The 20117-nt window shown below is 42.4% G+C and overlaps 1 long non-coding RNA gene across 1 annotated transcript in view; it reads right to left on the bottom strand.

The window, feature by feature from the left end:
- The window catches only part of LOC120523324, a 148548-nt gene that overhangs the window by 92275 nt on the left and 36156 nt on the right, over positions 1–20117 (bottom strand). The window contains exon 2 of the long non-coding RNA XR_005632588.1: positions 19245–19333. This is a non-coding gene — a long non-coding RNA (uncharacterized LOC120523324). The remainder of the gene's footprint in view (positions 1–19244; positions 19334–20117) is intronic.

Genomic DNA, 20117 nt, shown 5'->3' with positions numbered 1-20117 from the left:
AAACTTTCTCGATTCTCCGGCAAGCCTTCAATTCTGACATTATACCTTCTATTCCCATCTTCTAAAGCAGCCAGTCTGTCTCCAAGTTTTTCTCCGAGTTTTTTACATTCCGAACTGACATTTACTGCTCTTTCCTCGGCACTGGCAGCTAGATGTTCGGCTATTTCGATCCGATTCGTGAATGTCTCACTAAGATGCTCCAATCGATCAGCAAGCGTGCTCAGTTTAGCGAGTTTTTCTCAATGCGCTCTTCAATTTTACCCAGCACCTGTCGAAGTTCAAGCTGTACCTCTTGACGCAGCCTTTCATTTGCCTGTTGGATTTCCTGTCGCAGACATTCATTGGCCTGTTTCATCTCCTGTTTCCATTCCTGTTTCAGTCTCTCATGTGCCTTTGCCGTTGCTTTCTCATTAGCCTTCTCGCTTTTCTTTATATCTTGCCTGAGCTCAGCGAGCAACACTTTCAGTTCAGATAGCTCAAATGTGCCTTCTTGTACCGTAGATGAAGCAGCAGACTCTGCTGAAGCCGGTGTCCCGCTGCTCCAGTCCCGCGTATTGCGTAACTGAAGCCGCGGACCTCCCGGCCTTTTCCAGTTTCAGGTAATCCTCTCCAATCGGCGAGCTATCCACATCTGCACTCACGATCGCACCTTCGCTCCCCTTTTCGCTCTCAGCAGCGGCGATGTAGCGGACCGTGGTCCCGAGGAGTCTGTACTTTCGCCCATCTGATCCAGGTCTGTCTCTGAGAGGCCGTATCTCGAACTAGGGCTTGCTGATCGCAGCTTGGATGTAGCTTTAGTCTTGATTCTTCGGACCCCCTTCTTGTTGGCCATGTTTATATGTGTTTACATATACTGTAGCGGTCCCTCTCGGGTTGAAAAAATACAGGATATCTCAGAATAATAAGCAAATAATATGAAAAATAGCACCACTGCTAGTGGAGCTCCACTTCAGACGTCCATCTCTCGCATCGGACGAGACCAATCGGTTTCGGGAAACTTTTTGTCCATAGCCTTAGAGATGTGGCAGCCATCCAGACTTCAATCAAGGAGTTGGAGGCCTGGCTTAGCAGTGTGGACATATAAGGACTACCTGGGAGAGTCAAGTGCTGGATTTACCAACATGGCATTCTGCCTCAGATCCCTTTGGCCATTGCTGGTTTATGATGTACCCATTGCATAAGTGGAGACAGGAGAGACAAAAGAAATGTCAGAAGTGAGGCTGAGGCACAAGGCAATGGTGGGGGCAGTTGCTATTGGTAGATCAGGTTTGGGCAGCTTTTTGATGCCCAAATATACCAAGGCCCAAGGCAAGGATAAATTATCTGCTAGTCCAAGGAGAAGTGAAAGCAGCAATGGACAAAAATAAGAACAAGCAGGGTGGCAGGTATGAGGCAGCAGGGGGCGTGGATAAAATGGGAGAGTATGATTGAATGAAGTCTCACTTAGACTGACATCTACTCAGCAGGACCCAAGCTCATAAAATTCCAGATCCAAGCCATATATTATGCCTTACCTATCCAGGCAAACGTCCATTTATATGGCAAAGAACATATACTGGACAGCTGCCCGAAGGCCCTAGGGGATGGATCACTACTGCTGGTGTCATGACCAGGTGTTGAAGGCAGTTGTAGAGAGTCACAACTTAGCCATAATAAACATCAGGACCTACTGCCCTGACAAATTCGGAAACAGTTAACATTCATCAAGGCAGGTGAGCAGCCCAAACAACAATGAAGAACTTTGGTGGTTGTCTTCTCTACTGTACAGGTTTAGAAACTATTAGTAGATCTAGGCAAGCACTTAAGTTTCCAGCACATACTGCTATCACATCATTGCAACCAGATATCATCATTTTGTCAGAGGTCTCAAAACATTTAGCCCTGATAGAATTGACAGTGCCCTGGGAAAAACGCATAGAGGAGGCATTTTTGAGGAAGATTGCCACATACCAGAGACTTCTGGAAGATTGCCAGAAACAGGTTTGGCAAGCACACTGCCACCCAGTGGAAGTAGGCTGCAGAGGTTTTGCTGGCTGTTCTTTGTGCAGAATCTACACCCTGTTGGGTATGAGTGGGCCACTGAGGAGATCAGCCATCAGGACAGCAATGGAGGCAGTAGAGAAAAGCCTCCATTAATTAATGAATTATGAGGAGAGATCCGTGAGTTAATGCTGCTGGGACGCAAGTCAGGGCTTGATCAACCCCAATTGGGTCACCTGGGTGAGGGTGTTTGATGTAGTGAGACCCGAAACATCATTGAAGATATGTCCCAGTGCATCCGTAGGATGTATCTTTAAACTGTTTAGAGTAACAGTCTGAGTAAATCTTCAAAAATGCATGGACTAATAATGTAATAGTGCACAGTGCTACCGTAGTTGATAAGGTTCACATATAGTAATAACTAGGTACAGTATATAATATATGGTTTCAGCATTAAAATATAGACGAGAGCTAGTTTTAAAAATGTTTAGTATGTCATCAAATGATCTTATGCTCCCACGCTATGTGTAACAAGGTTTTTCTTTTCTGTTTAGGTGCTTGTGAGTTCACATCATTTCTCTCACTAAGCCTGAAAAGCAATCTTTACCCATAGCAATTAAATAGCAATTTAAGACCTTGTAGATAAAATTTGAAGGTTGTGACAAAAACAAAGGGTTGGGGTAACATCTGGTAGCCCCACCTAATGTGAATGTTGCTTCTGAGGGAAAGCTCTATTCTCTTAAGCTACAGGTGATTGCTATAGTTAACAGTGCCTTCTGGAGGCCTCTAGGCCTTTATAGTGCTGACTCAAAAGGAGTGGCATTTTATGGGCAAAAGTGAGAACTAGGTCACCCGCCTTCAATTCAGTGATCCTCTCAACTGAAAATGAAAAATTTTATGGGCAAAAGTGAGAACTAGGTCACCCGCCTTTAATTCAGTGATCCTCTCAACTGAAAATGAAAAGGGAGAAGTTGAAAATAGCATCTCGTCTCTGTGTGGGGTGGTTTTGCCTATACTTCCAAAGCCTTGAAGATGTTCCCTAAGTACAAGTATTTGAAACCATATACAGTACGGTATATGGCTATTCACTTTTATATCTGACTAACTGCCTTGTAAACGATGGTAAATCTCATGGATAGCAATTAATGACAGAAAAACTGTTGAAGGGCAGAAAACTGTGACACATTATTAGTGAGAAATCTGATCCTTAGGGGATGCTTATAGCAGCTATTGAGGAAATATAGTGTTCACTGTTACACCTCTTACTTTCATTACAAATGACTTAGAATAAAATATTGTGTCTAAGATAAAGAGGACTGCTTTTGACCAAAGTTTGATGAAGTACGTGATAATTCTAAAACAAAGGATATCAGGGTTTATGTTCTCCCTGTGTCTGCGTTGGTTTCCTCCGCGTGCCCCAGTTAATTCCCACAGTCCGAAAACATGCTGGTTAGGCAGATTTGCATTTCCTAAATTGGCCCTAGTGTGTGGCAGGATTGTGTGTGTGTTTCCTCTGCGATGGACTGGCGCCTTCAAACACGACACGTGTTTTGCCCTTATTGAGGCTCATCAGGTGTACATACTTTTGCATCCCCTCATGGGGATCGAACCTTGGACAACAGTGTCTAAGGCAATGCCCCAGATACTGCGCCATGGCAGCTGGTTCTTTTTTTTGTCTTATTTGATGAACCTCAATGAGGGCAAAACACGTGTCGTGTACACCTTGAATTATTTGGCAGATACTGTATCATATATCTGTGAGCTGCTTCTTGCAACTGTGAGGACATGGCAGATGTTTGCCAACTGGCTGATCAACCACAAGCATTGACCTGGTAGGTAACCACGTAATAATCAGAATGGGATTCACACTTAAAAAAAGAATATATATATCTATCTATTATATAAAAATATCTTGAGTCGAGACGTGATCATCTCGGAGAGAACTTTGACGTCACGCAAGACTAGAAATTACAACCTTAGGAAGCAATACCTGTGAGACAGTGACTTTTGCACACCATGCCCTACTTACAAACAATTTTAAAACAAGTTTACAGACATCTAACCTCGCAGTTGTTGGAATGCTTTTGGCAGACACACTTCATGTGCTCCCAGCTCTTAAAAATGTTATACGTTCTAGATGGCACGTGAATGACTAAGCAAAGAAGAAAGAGCAGCGCGTCAAAAAGAGACACGAAAGCGTTGGAGAGAAAAGAAGGCAAAAAAGGATGCACAAGAGAACAATAATAATCTGTGTGCAAATTCAGAAAATAAGGAAAATAATAATCATCCCGGACATCCTGCGAGAGACACTTTCACGTCCTGCGAGAGACACCAGTGGGACCAAAGGACAGCTGCTGTACAGGCTTTTAAATGATCGACGCGCAGCGCGACAAACAGAACACGCAGCTTGGCAGCAGGATATCAGTCTCAAACTTGATTCTGCTATCACAAGAAAAAGAACAGATATAACAAAATCAGTTTGTGGTCCAGCTATAGTGTGCACTCTTTAGACTACTAATGCAAAGGGCATGTTCATTAAATAAAACAGGTATGTTTTAACCTTAATAGGTGGAAGAGGTAAAAATGGCCTTTTCGTGATTCTAAGTTTCACAAGACATGCTGTTAATTTTAAATTGTAAGGGGACTGTGAAATAGTCAATTTCATTCCATAACAACTGCTGTCAATATCCAGTATGGAAAAAGTGTGTGTGTGTGTTTTTAATGAAAGAAATGAATATGACTTCTGTATTGAAAGTATTTGAATACAGGGTGACAGGTATTTTACTTTCAAATAAAGTCATTTTTAGTCTTTAAACAGCAGTTCTCAGGGATTGATTTCAAACATATTTATTGTAAATGCTATACACAGTACATTTGAATTATATTTCTGGGTAGAAAAAAATGATTGGTAAAAATAAATTTGAATTTAATAAATATGTAAAAAAACATTTATATTGCAGGTCTAGCAGAAAGGAGTATACAGTGTGTTAATGTTCACTCAGTCACAGTCTTTGTACAGTCATGGCCGAAAGTTTTGAGGATGACACAAGTATTGGTTTTCACACGGTTTGCTGCTTCAATGTTTTTAGATCTTTTTGTCAGATTTTTCAATGGTATACTGAAGTATAATTACAAGTATTTCTTAAGTTTCAAAGGCTTTTATTGACAATTACATTAAGTTTATGCAAAGAGTCAATATTTCCAGTGTTGGCCCTTCTTTTTCAAGACCTCTGCAAATTCTCCCTGGCATGCAGTCAGTCAACTTCTGGACCAAATCCTGACTGATGGCGGCCCATTCTTGCAAAATCAATGCTTTGAGTTTGTCAGAATTTGTGTGTTTTTATTTGTCTACCCACCACTTGAGCATTGACCACAAGTTCTCAATTGGATTAAGGTCTGAGTTTCTTGGCCATGGACCCAAAATTTCGATGTTTTGTTCCCTGAGCCACTTAGTTATCACTTTTGCCATATGGCACGGTGCTCCATCATGCTGGAAAATGCATTGTTCATCACCAAACTGATCTTGGATGGTTGAGAGAAGTTGCTCTTGAGGATGTTTTGGTACCATTCTTTATTCATGGCTGTGTTCTTAGGCAAAATTGTGAGTGAGACCACTTTGGCTGAAAAGCAACCCCACAAATGAATGGTCTCAGGATGCTTTACTGTTGGCATGACACAGGACTCAGCAGTCCAATCCCTGTACCTTTTCCAGAATATCAGTCTGTTCCTAGGGTTTTTCTTGGAGAGAAGTGGCTTCTTTGCTGCCCTTCTTGACACCAGGCCATCCTCCAAAGGTCTTCACCCAACTGTGCGTGCAGATGCACTCACACCTGCCTACTGCCATTTCTGAGTAAGCTCTGCAGTGGTGGTTCCCCGATCCTGAGCCAAGAATAAAGAATGCTACCAAAACATCTACTAAGAGTAATTTCTCTCAACCATCCAAGAACAGGTGAGGCAGAAGTGCTGAACACTAAGCCACTCTCTTTATTATCAAGAAAAGAACAAAAAAGAACAAACAGCTTGCTAGAATGTGGTACATCTTCTGAAAAAACACACTGAGACTTGTTGAGAATGGTTTTGTACTGCTTTACATGAAAGATATATTGAAACTAATTGCAGAGTATGGCTTTTCCAGTATGAAGTGCATTTGTAAGGACTGAAAATATTACTGTGGTTGTACCCGACAGGTGCCACAAGAGGGAGGCATAGCACTATTTACAAAACGGAAGTCTTACTACATTTGGAAAACAGGGGAGAGTGAATTGATCTGAAATATAACAATATTCTCAAAACCACTTTTTTCAATTTAGGGATATGGGGGCCAGAATCTATCCTGTCTGATGCAATCAGCAAAGTACTTGCAGCATGTAAGCAGTCCATCAGAATGCCCAGTCACACACACCCACACCAGCATGGAGTCAATTTAAAATCTCTGTGGATGTAAAGGGAAAATCAGAATACTTGGAGGAAGACGCTGAGAGGAGATAAAAACAGTATACTGGGAGTACAGGCACAGGATTTAGACCCAGGATGCTGGATTCATATTGGAGTGGCTCTAACCTCAGAGCCAATAGGCCAATCAAGCTGAATATTTCCTGCATTTAATAAACTAATTCGTAATGATCTAAAACGTAATTTTCCAAGAAAGATTTTGCGGGAGACTACAGCTTGTTTTAGCAAGATTGGACTTAATGCAAGAATCAAAACTGACGTCAAATCAATGCATTATGAAGGATGCTCCATCGTATATTATCATACCCACTTACGGTCAATGACTAACTTAATATGAACAAATTTGGGATGTGAAAGGAACACCCGAGCACTCTTAGAAACTCTATGTAGACTAAAGAACAATGAGTAAATTCAATTCCAACTTGGCCAGACATAAAACTTCAACTATTACGTTATTGGTCTGAAAAAAAAGAGGAGGCATTGTGCCTCTAGATAGATGATGATTATTTTTGTATATTCTGTATATTAAAAAATTACAAATGAGTAATGCCTTTTATGCTTGCACAGATTTGTAAAAAATGTGTAAAGTGCTCAGACAGGCATAAGCATTAGAGATCTAGGCATTTATGTCACAAGTGGAGTAGAAGAAAATGCATCTTTACCTGCACCATATTTCTTTCTATTTAAAGAAATCTTCTTTTTCACCACAGAGGTGCAGGGAGTCAGAACCTAACCTGGCAGCACTGCATACTTACGTAACTCCTTCGGAAAAAGTCTGAACAGACACTTGCAAATTAACTGAGGGGATTAATTAATTCTATTGAAATATGAGAAGAAACAGAAGAAAACTCACAAAAACACAAGGAGGGTGCACAAAGAACAACTGACCATATTTTCCCAGTGTACGAGAGGAGTTAAACTGTAATAAAGTATCTATCTATCTATCTATCTATCTATCTATCTATCTATCTATCTATCTATCTATCTATCTATCTATCTATGCACACAATGTTGTATTAACATCCCATCCAGTGTGTTCTGACTTTACCAAAAAGCTGCTGTTGTACCTTAAAATCTTTTAAGAGTAAGGAAAATTGAAAGACGGTGGAGTGTGTCCTCCAATGAAATGACATTACTGAGCCTACAGTATATGTGATACTGTCAAAGTAGGATATGGCACTGGATATTCTATCCCTATAGCAGAAAAGTAACTTAAGAAAATAAATTGCGGAAAAACCCAACTCTATATCAGAATAACAATTTTGTGCATTGTTTCGAATGCATTTAACCTCTAACTCAAATTTCCCTCATTTAGGGAATGAATACATATTTAAAAAGGAAAAAAATGTGTGTGAAAGTTTATACAGTATATACTCTAAATGTGCCTTATTGATCACACAGACTTATAATGCTCGGCACTATACACTCTGGTTAATGTGGTGCACTTTCTTGTAGTTTTTTTACAAGGGTAAAGCAATGCAACTTCCAACAAATGTTACATCATGCTTTAGTCAGTGGCACAGGAATGCAGAATTGGCCTGGAGACAGAGTCTTACAGCAGAGCTGCTTAGTAACGTTATATACACTACAGTCTTTGTATAAACTTTGGTATGCTGTAGTTCTCCCACAAATGCTGCTCAGCTTTAACATAAGGAAAAAGCTAGGTTCTTTAAAATGACCTTAAAAACTCTCTCATTTGTTTTATACTTGTGAAATTTAAAAGGATCACTGACCTCAATTTAAAAAGGAAAAAAACATTTTGGGGCAGCAGCTTGGAGATTTTAATGTGTAAAAGATGTTGTAAATGTTGGGCCCTGGAGATGTCAGATCATGTTTAATAATGTATATCCATATTGCAATAACAAATAAGTAATATCATTTTTCAAAAATTATCAAAAATAGATGCCCTGTGCTTTAGATATTATGAAATGGAGCACCAATATGGGTCACTCCAATCCAAAATAATGCACCATGAGTCACCGGTAATATCAGATTAAGCAAACTGCAACGGAGGGACTCCTCCTTGAACCGTCACCTTATCGTGGTGGAGGGGTTTGCGTGTCCCAATGATCCTAGGAGCTATGTTGTCCGGGGCTTTATGCCTGGTAGGGCCACCCAAGGCAAACTGGTCCTAGGTGAGGGATGAGACAAAAAGCGGTTCAACAAACCTCCAATGATGAAAACCTTTGGACGCGTTTTCCCTTGCCGGGACGCTGGTCACGGGGCCCCTCTGGAGCCATGGCCTGGAGGTGGGGCTCGATGGTGAGCGCCTGGTGGCCGGACCTGCACCCATGGGGCTCGGCGGGCACAGCCGAAGAGGTAGCGTGGGTCCTCCCCCATGGGCTCACCACCTATGGGAGGGGCCAAGGAGGTTGGGTGCAGTGTGAGTTGGGTGGTGGCGAGGCGGGACCTTGGCGGTCTGATCCTCGGCTACAGAAACTGGCTCTTGGGGCGTGGAATGTCACCTCTCTGAAGGGAAGGAGCCTGAGCTAGTGCGAGGGCGAGAGGCTCCGGCTAGATATAGTCGGACTCACCTCGACGCACAGCTTGGACTCTGGAACCAATCTTCTTGAGAGGGGCTGGACTCTCTTCCACTCTGGAGTTGCCCCCGGTGAGAGGCGCCGAGCAGGTGTGGGCATACTTATTGCCCCGACTTGGAGCCTGTGCATTGGGGTTTACCGGTGGGCGAGAGGGTGGCCTCCCTCCGCCGGGTGGGGAAGGGTCCTGACTGTTGTTTGTGCGTATCGCCCGAACAGCAGTTTGGAGTATCCACCCTTTTGGAGTCTCTGGAGGGTTGCTAGAGGGCATACCTTCTGGGATTCCCTTGTTTTGCTGGGAGACTTCAATGCTCACGTGGGCAATGACAGTGAGACCTGGAAGGCGTGATTGGGAGGAATGGCCCCGATCTGAACCCGGCGGTGTTTTGTTATTGGACTTCTGTGCTCGTCATGGATTGTCCATACGAACACCATGTTCAAGCATAAGGGTGTTCATATGTGCACTTGGCACCAGGACACCCTAGGCCTCAGGTCGATGATCGACTTTGTGGTGTGTCGTGGACTTGCTGGCCATATGTCTTGGACACTCGGGTGAAGAGAGGGCGGAGCTGTCAACTGATCACCACCTGGTGGTGAGTTGGCTTCGATGGTGGGGAAGATGCGGTCAGACCTGGTAGGCCCAAGCGTGTTGTGAGGGTCTGCTGGGAGCGGCTGGCAGAGTCCCCTGTCAGAAGTAGCTTCAACTCCCACCTCCGGCAGAACTTCAACCCGTCCCGAGGGAGGTGGGGACATTGAGTCCGAATGGGCCATGTTCCGTGCCTCTATTGTTGAGGCAGCTGACGGGCTGTGGCGCAAGGTGGTCGGTACCTGTCGTGGCGGCAATCCCGAACCCGTTGGTGGACACCAGCGGTGAGGGATGCGTCAAGCTGAAGAAGGAGTCCTATAGGACTTTTTGTCCTGTGGGTCTCTGGAGGCAGCTGATAGGTACCGGCAGGCCAAGCGAACAGCGGCCGGTTGTTGCTGAGGCAAAACTTCGGGCATGGGAGGAGTTTGGAGGCCATGGAGAAGCGACTTTGGACGGCGAGGAGATTCTGGTCCACCGTCCGGCGTCTCAGGAGGGGGAAGCAGTGCAGTGTCAACACCGTATATGGTGGGAATAGTGTGCTGCTGACCTCGACTCGGGACGTTGTGGGTCGGTGGGAGAAGTACTTCGAAGACCTCCTCAATCCCACTAACATGCCTTCCAATGAGGAAGCAGAGCCTGGGGACTCTGAGGTGGGCTCTCCCATCTCTGGGACTGAAGTCACTGAGGTGGTCAAAAAACTCCTTGGTGGCAGGGCCCCGGGGTGGATGAGATCACGCCGGAGTTCCTTAAGGCTCTGGATGTTGTAGGACTGTCTTGGTTGACACGTCTCTGCAACATCGCATGGACATCGGGCACAGTGCCTCTGGATTGGCAGACCGGGGTGGTGGTCCCCTCTTTAAAAGGGGACGGAGGGTGTGTTCCAACTATAGAGGGATCACACCCCTCAGCCTCCCTGGAAAAGTCTATTCGGGGGTTCTGGAGAGGAGGGTCCGTCGGATAGTCGAACCTCGGATTCAGGAGGAACAGAGTGGTTTTAGTCCTGGTGGAACAGTGGACCAGCTCTTCACCCTTAGCAGAGTCCTGGAGGGTGCATGGGAGTTTGCCCGACCGGTCTACATGTGTTTTGTGGACTTGGAAAAGGCATTGACCGTGTCCCTCGGGAATCCTGTGGGGGTGCTCAGGAGTATGGGGTACGGACCCCTGATAAGAGCTGTTTGGTCTCTGTACAACCGGTGTCAGAGCTTGGTCCGCATTGCCGGCAGTAAGTTGAGCCCGTTTCCAGTGAGAGTTGGACTCCGCCAGGGCTGCCCTTTGTCACCGATTCTGTTCATAACTTTTATGGACAGAATTTCTAAGCGCAACCAGGGTGTTGAAGGGGTCGGTTTGGTGGACTCAGGATTGGGTCACTGCTTTTGCAGATGATGTTGTCCTGTTTGCTTCATCAGGCCGTGATCTTCAGCTCTCTCTGGATCGGTTCGCAGCTGAGTGTGAAGCGGCTGGGATGAGAATCAGCACCTCCAAATCCGAGAGCATGGTCCTCAGCCGGAAAAGGGTGGAGTGCCCTCTCAGGGTTGGGGGAGATCCTGCCCCAAGTGGAGGAGTTCAAGTATCTCGGGGTCTTGTTCACGAGTGAGGGAAGAATGGAGCGTGAGATCGACAGGTGGATCGGTGCGGCATCCGCAGTGATGCGGGCTCTGCATTGGTCTGTCGTGGTGAAAAAGGAGCTGAGCCGTAAGGCAAAGCTCTCAATTTACCAGTCGATCTACGCTCCTACCCTCACCTATGGTCATGAGCTATGGGTAGTGACCAAAAGAGCGAGATCCTTGAATACAAGCGGCTGAAATGAGTTTCCTCCGCAGGGTGTCTGGGCTTTCCCTTAAAGATAGGGTGAGAAGCTCAGTCATCCGGGAGGGCTCAGAGTAGAGCCGCTGCTCCTCATCGAGAGGAGTCGAGTCCTGATCAGGATGCCTCCTGGACGCCTCCCTGGTGAGGTGTTCGGGCACGTCCAACCGGGAGGAGGCCCCGGGGAAGACCCAGGACACGCTGGAGGGACTATGTCTCCCGGCTGGCCTGGGAGCCTTGGGATTCTCCCGGAAGAGCTGGAAGAAGTGGCAGGGGAGGGAAGTCTGGGCCTCTCTGCTTAAGCTGCTACCTCCGCGACCTGACCTCGGATAAGCGGAAGAGGATGGATGGATGGATGGCAACGGAGGGATGATAAAAAGGGACAATACATACTGTGGCTGCCTCACAGTAAGGAGACCTGGGTTCGCTTCCTGGGTCCTCCCTGCATGGAGTTTGCATGTTCTCCCCGTGTCTGCATGGGTTTCCTCCGGGTGCTTTGGTTTCCTCTCACAGTCCAAATATATGCAGGGTAGGTGCATTGGCGATCCTAAATTGTCCCTAGTGTGTGCTTGGTGTGTGTGTGTCCTGCGGTGGGCTTGCACCCTGCCTGGGTTTTGTTTCCTTCCTTGTGCCCTGTGCTGGCTGGGATTGGCTCCAGCAGACCCCCATGACCCTGTGTTAGGATATAGCGGGTTGGTAAATGACGGACTGATTGACTGACATACTGTGGCTTGCATGGAGAGCTCCAGATGCCCAAACCCGACACTGACAGACACAGACACAAGTTTAGAAGCTCAACACACCCTTCAGGGTTTCCCACACACCAAAACATAACACAAAAAGGTCCCCAAAATTGAACTGAAATAATAAACAAACAGCACTTTTTCTTTCTCTTCTTCTGCCTTCATTCCTCCTTCAGCAAGCTTTGCCCTCTTCCACCCAACTCTGGCTCACAGAATGAAGCCAGTCAGCTCCTTTTATGCTGTACCTGGGAGTACTAAAGGTGGCTCATTAGCGAGATCTGGAAGTACTTCCAAGGTGTGACGGAAACCGGGTTCTGCAGCTCCCCCTGGCGGGACCCACAGACTTCAAGTCCCATGTTGCCCTTTGGGAATCTTAGGCACCGCTGCAACCCAGCCCATGGGAGGTACTCTTCTGTGTTTGTTCTCTCCTCCGGTTCTTATGTTTCACAGCCATCCAAGCGGGGTAAGGTCCCTGGCCGTCTGCCACAATAGTATCACATTAACAACAAAGAAACTTCATCCCTAATAAGAGAGCTACTTCAATGAGACAGTTTTCACACTTTCATCTACTATGGTTGTTACCTCCATTCTTTTCTCGCCTATTCCTCTTTGCTAGAGACCATCTGACCCGATTCATATCCAGTCATCCTTGACAGCGAACCATCTTTAATCTCTGTACTGACTGTAATTCTAGGTCTAACACTGGAAATATATCATGGGCCAGGGACATTCCATTGAACAGTAAAGCTGCTTTCTAATAGTGATATCTATTGGACCCTGGATAAAGAATGCCCGGAGACATTTTGCTACTCTAAGAGGCAAGGGCCTGTGTTGCTTTCAGGCTGCCTGTCTGTGGTGCAATACCTGTGTTACCATTTTGTAGGAAGATGCAATCTGTCATGCCAGTCTCCCTTTTACTGGAGACACCTTCTTACTGCCCCCTGGCATACCCTACCTACTCACAGTGACATGTAGAGCTGCTGTCTAACTGACACTGTTGTTTTCTTTCTTTCTGTGTGGTCCTGGTGAAGCTCTGCCTTGTTCTCTGTGATGATGATGATGCCATCTTTGTCTTTGGACAACACTTTATAACACTCTGTACAGTATGAGAAGTAAAGCCATCTTTGATATTTTTAGAGCAGCACAGTAATTCATAGTTTATGAATACATTTTTTTTTCAAGTTCTGTTTTTATATATTCTGTTTTTCTTTTCTACATTTTTTAAAAAATACTTTGATTTTTTTATAGCCCCCACAAAAGAAAAGATTGTAGAATTTTACCATGAGTCAGATCAATCCATAGTTTTATATGCAGTAGCGTTTTTATGTGGTGCACCATTATAAATCACATTCTTGTAGGAATCTTACACAGTGTGCTGTTCATTTACAGTGTGAAAATGTCCTTTGTGGGGACATAAAGTAATTATATTGAAATACAGTGTAGCCATGTTATGTTACAGCTCATCCGGAACTCTTTTGTTGTGCTTGCTGAAGAGAAGGTCAGTTTTAGTCGCTCAGTATAGCTTTAAGTTAATGATTGCCTAGAAAAATACATGTAAATGAAGAGAAAGTATTTAGAGACTAAAAGAGCTGAACAGCTAAGAATTATGTTCCTCTGTCAGATGTATTTCATTCCTCTAGTGTCTCTTAACAGTCCCACTAGTACCAGACGCTGAGGAGGATTTACATCCTGTTCTCTTGCTTTATGACAAAGGACACAGCTTGTAATTTTATGGGAAAAAGGACTACTGTACTGTCCAAATTCTATATTTGGAAAGTCATTTCCTGCAGTAGATTCTGTATAAGAATGGGGCCCTCAGGCAAGAGCAGCAACCCTCTTAATTGCAGCGTTTCAGCTAAACCAAGAATGACAAAGGGGCTGTAGAAACAAAGAATATGGCTGATATGCTATAGCAGATTGAAAGATTGGTGTTTGGGGTGATGCATCATTTGAATACAAAAAGGCAGCAGTACTGTATATTGCTGTGGTGGGCTGGCACCCTGCCCGGGGTTTGTTTCCTGCCTTGCGCCCTGTGTTGGCTGGGATTGGCTCCAGCAGACCCCCGTGACCCTGTAGTTAGGATATAGCAGGTTGGATAATGGATGGATGGATGGATACTGTATATTGAGATTTCTAATGCTTTACTAATGTATAATAGGGGTCTCAAAGTCAGATTCAGGTAAGCTGTAGGGTTTTACCCTTCCTAAAATTTAGGCCTTTAGAGGAATCTCAGCTGTTGTCAATATCAAACATGGAAAAGGTGTTTTTTAAAATGAAAGAAATGATCTTCTGTATTAATTTTAAAGTACGTTAATACATGGTGACAGGTAATCTTACTTTGAAATAAAGAAATCATTTTTTAATCTTCAATCAGGAGTTCTCAGGGATAGTTAGCCAACATATTTATTTTTAAATGCTATATACAGTAAATTTAATTATATTTCTGGGTAGGAAAAAACAATCAGTAAAAATAAACTTGAACTTAATAAATGAGAAAAATGTACTTTTTTATTGCATATCTAGTAAAAAGAACAATACAGTGTTTTAATGATCAATCGCTTGATCTGTCTTTATATAATAACTTACAGGCTTACCCCCTGCTCGCTTTGCTCGCCAAGGGTCTGAGCTATACACTAGCCACTTCGCGTCTCATATTGTGAAGAGGGGGGCTGAATGCACCCCAAGGAGACGTGGTCACTCCCCCGAAACCCCCTCTTAAATGGTGATACAATCGGAAACAAATTCAGTTTTTTTTTTTTTTTACCTCCTCTTTGCTTGATCAGCTGCTGGTTTGCTGCTGCTGCCATGCCATGTGATTTGCATCTCGCCGGACGCTACAAACATTTAAAAGCCTTTGTCTTTGTCATCTACTTTTTCTTTTATTTCCTGTCCCGGGTGTGGTTAAATCTCTTGGCACAAAGTCTTGTCTCGCGGGATATGAGTTCTTGATATTTTAGTTTACAATTTAAAAACTGAATAAGAATCTGAAAATCCAACAACATCACATTAAAGTTTGATAAATTCTGAAAAGAATGATACATGAACATATATATGTAGGTGTTCAAATAAGCCTGATTTAAAACGTGACATAAAAACATCACATAAAATTGTTGCACAAAATCTTTGCACTTTTATGCTTAGGATTATATATATATATATATATATATATAGAGCGAGAGAGAGAGTAGATAAACTTTGTGTGTGTAGACTAATGTTAAAAATAATTTTGGATCACCTCTACACTTCTGAACACATTTTATCTGTTATAGGTTTATGAGCAATTAAAGCCTCACATTCACATTCAGATCCATGAATCTTATACTGTTGAAGTGAACAGGATCGCATGACATGACCTTGTTGTGGTGGTGGAGTTGGTGGGTATTTGGGTGATGGAGCTGCTTATTGGCTTCAATCATCCTTAGACCTACCTTATCTGGAGATCAATGCTCCTGGTAGATTTAGACAAAGTCTAAGGGAAGAGACCATGATAAAGAACAATCCATAAATGACCTTTATGAATGTTCTAATTAAATCACAGAGAACCTCACCCAGAACAGACTTAACAGGGTCTGCTTCTGGTGCCAGACTCAAGACTGGTTTTCACCAGTGATTGGCCAGTGGCAGGTGATCTACATAGCTTATGGAAAAACAGCATGGAAATGTCATGGAGACTTATGGTTTGCAATGCCAAGTCAGTTTAGTTTACCAAATGGATAGAGGCATACTCGGCAAATCAGACTGCCTCTTGAAAAGTGGAATATTACTTTGGGGGGTTTGGGGAGGTGGGCTTAAACAATACAGAATTCATTCAGACCAAGGTTATTTTTGCTGTTATTTTTTATTAGCTTTTATTTCCAAACTATTCTGAACTTTCAGTTAATTTTCAGTTTTATTATATTATCATTTGACAGCTTCTATTTTAGGTTTTACTATTGGTCACTTATCTCTATAGTTTTTTTTATTTTCAGAGGATATTTTTAGCATATTTTTATTTCACATAATTGTTTTTAGCCTAAAAGGGTCTAGTTGATGAAATGCATGCAATGTTTTCATGGCCACAGGGATAGTAGAAACATATGCATGTGCTCATAAAAGATGCAGTAAAGCCCCTTTTTGTTCCAGCCATTTATACAGATAGTATCTTCCAAATGTTTTGTAAAAAGTGTCTTTCTCTTGCATTGCAGCAGTGTCCGCTGATTTAAGCATTAGGTGTTTATCATGGCCGCTTTTTAAACTTCTGATCAAGAACTTCACTTCACTAATGAATTCATTCTCTGTCAACTGAGGTGACCAGACAGCAGATATGAAGGTAAAATTTAAGGACCTGTCATTTTTCCCCCTTTGGTAGAGTCAAAATGTGTTTGTGTCACAATTCTCCAGTGTTTTATAGCCAACTTTGTCCAGTAATGCCATTCTATTGGATAGGGTTGTCCCAATTCGACATCTGAGGTACATAGGAGAAAACTAAGACTGTGTTTTATATGTCCACACGGAACGACCATTAAGATAATTTGTATAAAGACACTGGAATTGGTGTTCAAAAGGGCATGATCTAGTTACTCTCTAGTCCTATTTGAAGATTTCAGTGCTCATGCTGTGAATTAAAGAGATACCTTGAAGAGTGTCACTGGGAGGAACAGCCCACCTAGTCTGAGTCCAAGACTTGAATTGTCATGTAGTCATGGATTTACCATAACAAACACCATGTTCAAACACAAGGATGCTCATAAATATACTTGGTACTAGAGTACCTTTGGCCAAAGGTAAGTGAAGCACTTTGTAGCTAATCTAATCTAATCTAATCTAACCTGAAGCAGTATGCTCTGAACACTTGGCTAAAGAGAATGGCTTAGCCAAAAACTGACCACAATTAGGTGGTGTGCTGGCTCAGAGAGACAGAATGCCTGCTGAATGGACTTTGAAAATACAAACAGATAGGCAGGTATTCCGAAAAGGGGGGTAGCTAAAGTGCAGGTTGAAACAAAGGCCCGTGCTTGGGTGGAGTCTGGTGAGACAATGGAGAACAAGCTTCAAGAGGCCATGAAGAATTTTTGGCAAACCACTTAACTCAGAAATGATAGATGGGGATTTGCATACATTGAGAGACAGAAGGAGCACTTTGTGGTGCCCCTAAAACAGGTGGATACATCTTCCTTGGAAGAGGCAGCACCAGAAGCATTGGATGGTGTTTTGTCCAGCTCTGTGGCTAAGTCTGTTGCATTGATCAATATTGGCAGGCTACGAGGATGGATGCGATTCCACTAGAAATGTTGAATGCACTGTGTATTATGGGTGTGTTCTGGTTAAAACACCTCTCCAATACAACATGAAAGGCAGGCCTAGGGACTGGCAGGCTGGGGTTGTGGGGGGCAAGTTGGTGGAATAAAATTACCAAGGTATCACACTATGCAATATTCTGAGAAATCCTATGCCAGGATACTAGAATTTGGAACCTTATATTCAGGAGAAGCAATGTGCATTTTGTTCCACCCAAAGAACAGACCACACTTTATACCCTTGCAAAGATTTTGCAGGGGTCATGGAAATTTGTCAAAGGTGTATCTGTGTCCTTTGTAGATCTTCATAACAATTATGACAATGTGGCACACAGTATTTTATGAAAGGAGGTACAATAGTATTCGATTCTGGGGTTACTGCTCTGTCCTCTTCTGCCCCAGTATAGTATTTACAAAATAAGAGTTCTGCTTCAATATTTGGCATTAAGTCGAGAGCATTCAATGTATGTGTTGGACTTAACCAGAGGTGTGACAATTCCTGTCCATAATGTTTTCCAATATGCAACCAATGTATGAATGAATATCTGATTTGTAAGCCTAGGAGCTACAGATTATGTTATTCTCTTTGTTCTGTTTCTGCCAGGGTTCCTCCCCTAGGGCTCAAATTCTTGTTTAATGTCTATTTTGTTTAATTTTGAGTATTTCTTTTATGTTAGTATTGTTATTTACTTAGTTTCTGTGATTACATGTGATCAGGCTTATTGATGACTGTCTCAATCTGTGAATAAGACCTTTCTAGAGTTTCAGCTCATTTAATATTAGTTCCTACTTTGTGTCCAAGGCAGTCTTCTGTTTTGTGTGTTTCATATGTTTTATTTTCATAATTACGATCAGTAAAAGCATTTTTGAATTGTAGTGCAATGATTAGCACTGTTTTCCCACAATTTTTTGTTCTGAATCAATTTTTCGTATTGAATAGTTAAAGGGGGCCACTGCTTCTCCTGGCAACCTTGATGCAAGGCAGAAACAAATTAGGTTGTGCAAAAATCACATCAGAGGACACACCCAGGCATAAACACATACTCACTCACCCTGGAACACTTCACAATTGTCGAAATCTTATGTGTTCCCAAGTATCTAAGTCCCAAGTATACTCAAAAAGACTGGCAAAACAATCAGGATTGTTTGACATGTGCCCGGTTTTACTAGGCAACCCGTCCGTCTGCCTGCAAAATACCACTGGAAAGTACGTAAATATTTTCAAAAATGCATGAATGACTGGAAAAGAATTTTACAAACAATTGACATAAGAGATATGGAAATGATATTAATAATAGAAGGTCAGATCTGTTTGAAGCAACAAAAAGCTTGATGCGTTAACTGTTTTAATCTTGGTCCTTACTGAGACAAGCAAACACAGCCTTGAATAATCAACAGAAAGAGATTAAGTAAAACCCCTTTTCACAAGTTTGGACTTTTATCTGTTCCCCTGGAATCATCTGCCTAGCACTAAGGTCTCAACATGTATTCAACATACCATTATATCACAAGTGAAAGGCACAAAGTACAGTATATTCCATTTCATCAGCGTCTTGCTGTAGAATGTCTCATGTTTGTGGAACACCAGGAAATGAGAAGAAAAAACAAACAAATAAACAAACAAGGGCTGCATCTTGTAACCTATTGCTAATAAATATAAACAATTAACAGACAAATATCAGTGCCGTGCTGTATTCTGCAGAATATGACTGAAAAGAAAATGGTGATTAATGCAGATTTTACCTTTGAACACATAGACCTTGCACATACATTCTTCCACTTTTTTGGGAACAGAGAGAGACTAAAGCTAAGTGGGCTTTATCAGTCAAACACTTTCTTTAATTGCTTTAAGAATTGCGTGGCTTACCATTCTTTTTTTAAACATTCTTTTCTTAGCTTGTTCCTGAAATTTAAAGCTTTGACTCCCTCCATGCTCTACCACAGCCAACCTAGAATCTGTAATAAAACATTTGAGAAGTTTCAGTTAATGATAGGCCAACTGAAATGAAGCAGGGACTGTGTTATTTATATATTTTGAGGGTGCACAGTTTTCCCCTTATTTTGAGAGATTTATACAAGTTAAAGGTAAGCGTTATAAACAATATTTACATCACTTGTTCACACAGATTGGTATGTCAGTATCAAAAAAGGTTTTTTTTTATTTGATTGTTTATTGTTAATGTTCTCCTTTAACCTTTATCATCTGTTCATCTTTCTTTATTAGTGTTTTAGCTCGCAAGTATTTTTGCCATTGATTTATCAGATTAAATTTACATAATATGAACCTTCACCATATTTTGTATTTTATCTTTTTTCTTGCACTGTTCTCTGATTGTTCTTTAACAACAAGGATGTTAGGGTTTTGCCTTCGGTATTAATGTATGCCTTCATTTTTGTCTCTTTCTATGATACAAACAATTTAACTTATTTGGCTCCTACCTTGAAAGTTCTTGCTTTTTTTATTTGAGCTCCCACAAATTTACAAATATCACATAATTATCTCATTGTGAAACATTAATAAAGAATCAGGAGAAAGTAAAAAAGAAGACAGCATTGCCTCTGCAACTTTCAGTTATAATTAACATATTGCTAGTAATTTTATCTCATTCAATGAAAACATTATAAAGCCAATATTATTGTTGCTTTTATTGTATAGCTGGTGCCTTCAAAACTATGGAGAAGGCATACACCTGTTCGCTTGTATGAATAGACACATCCTTAAAGAAAAATAATATTAAAA

The sequence above is a fragment of the Polypterus senegalus genome, chromosome 2 (genome assembly GCF_016835505.1).
Source record: "Polypterus senegalus isolate Bchr_013 chromosome 2, ASM1683550v1, whole genome shotgun sequence".
NCBI lineage: Eukaryota > Metazoa > Chordata > Cladistia > Polypteriformes > Polypteridae > Polypterus > Polypterus senegalus.
The sequence above is the reverse complement of the archived record's forward strand: the minus strand, read 5'-3'. Positions and strand labels throughout refer to the sequence as shown.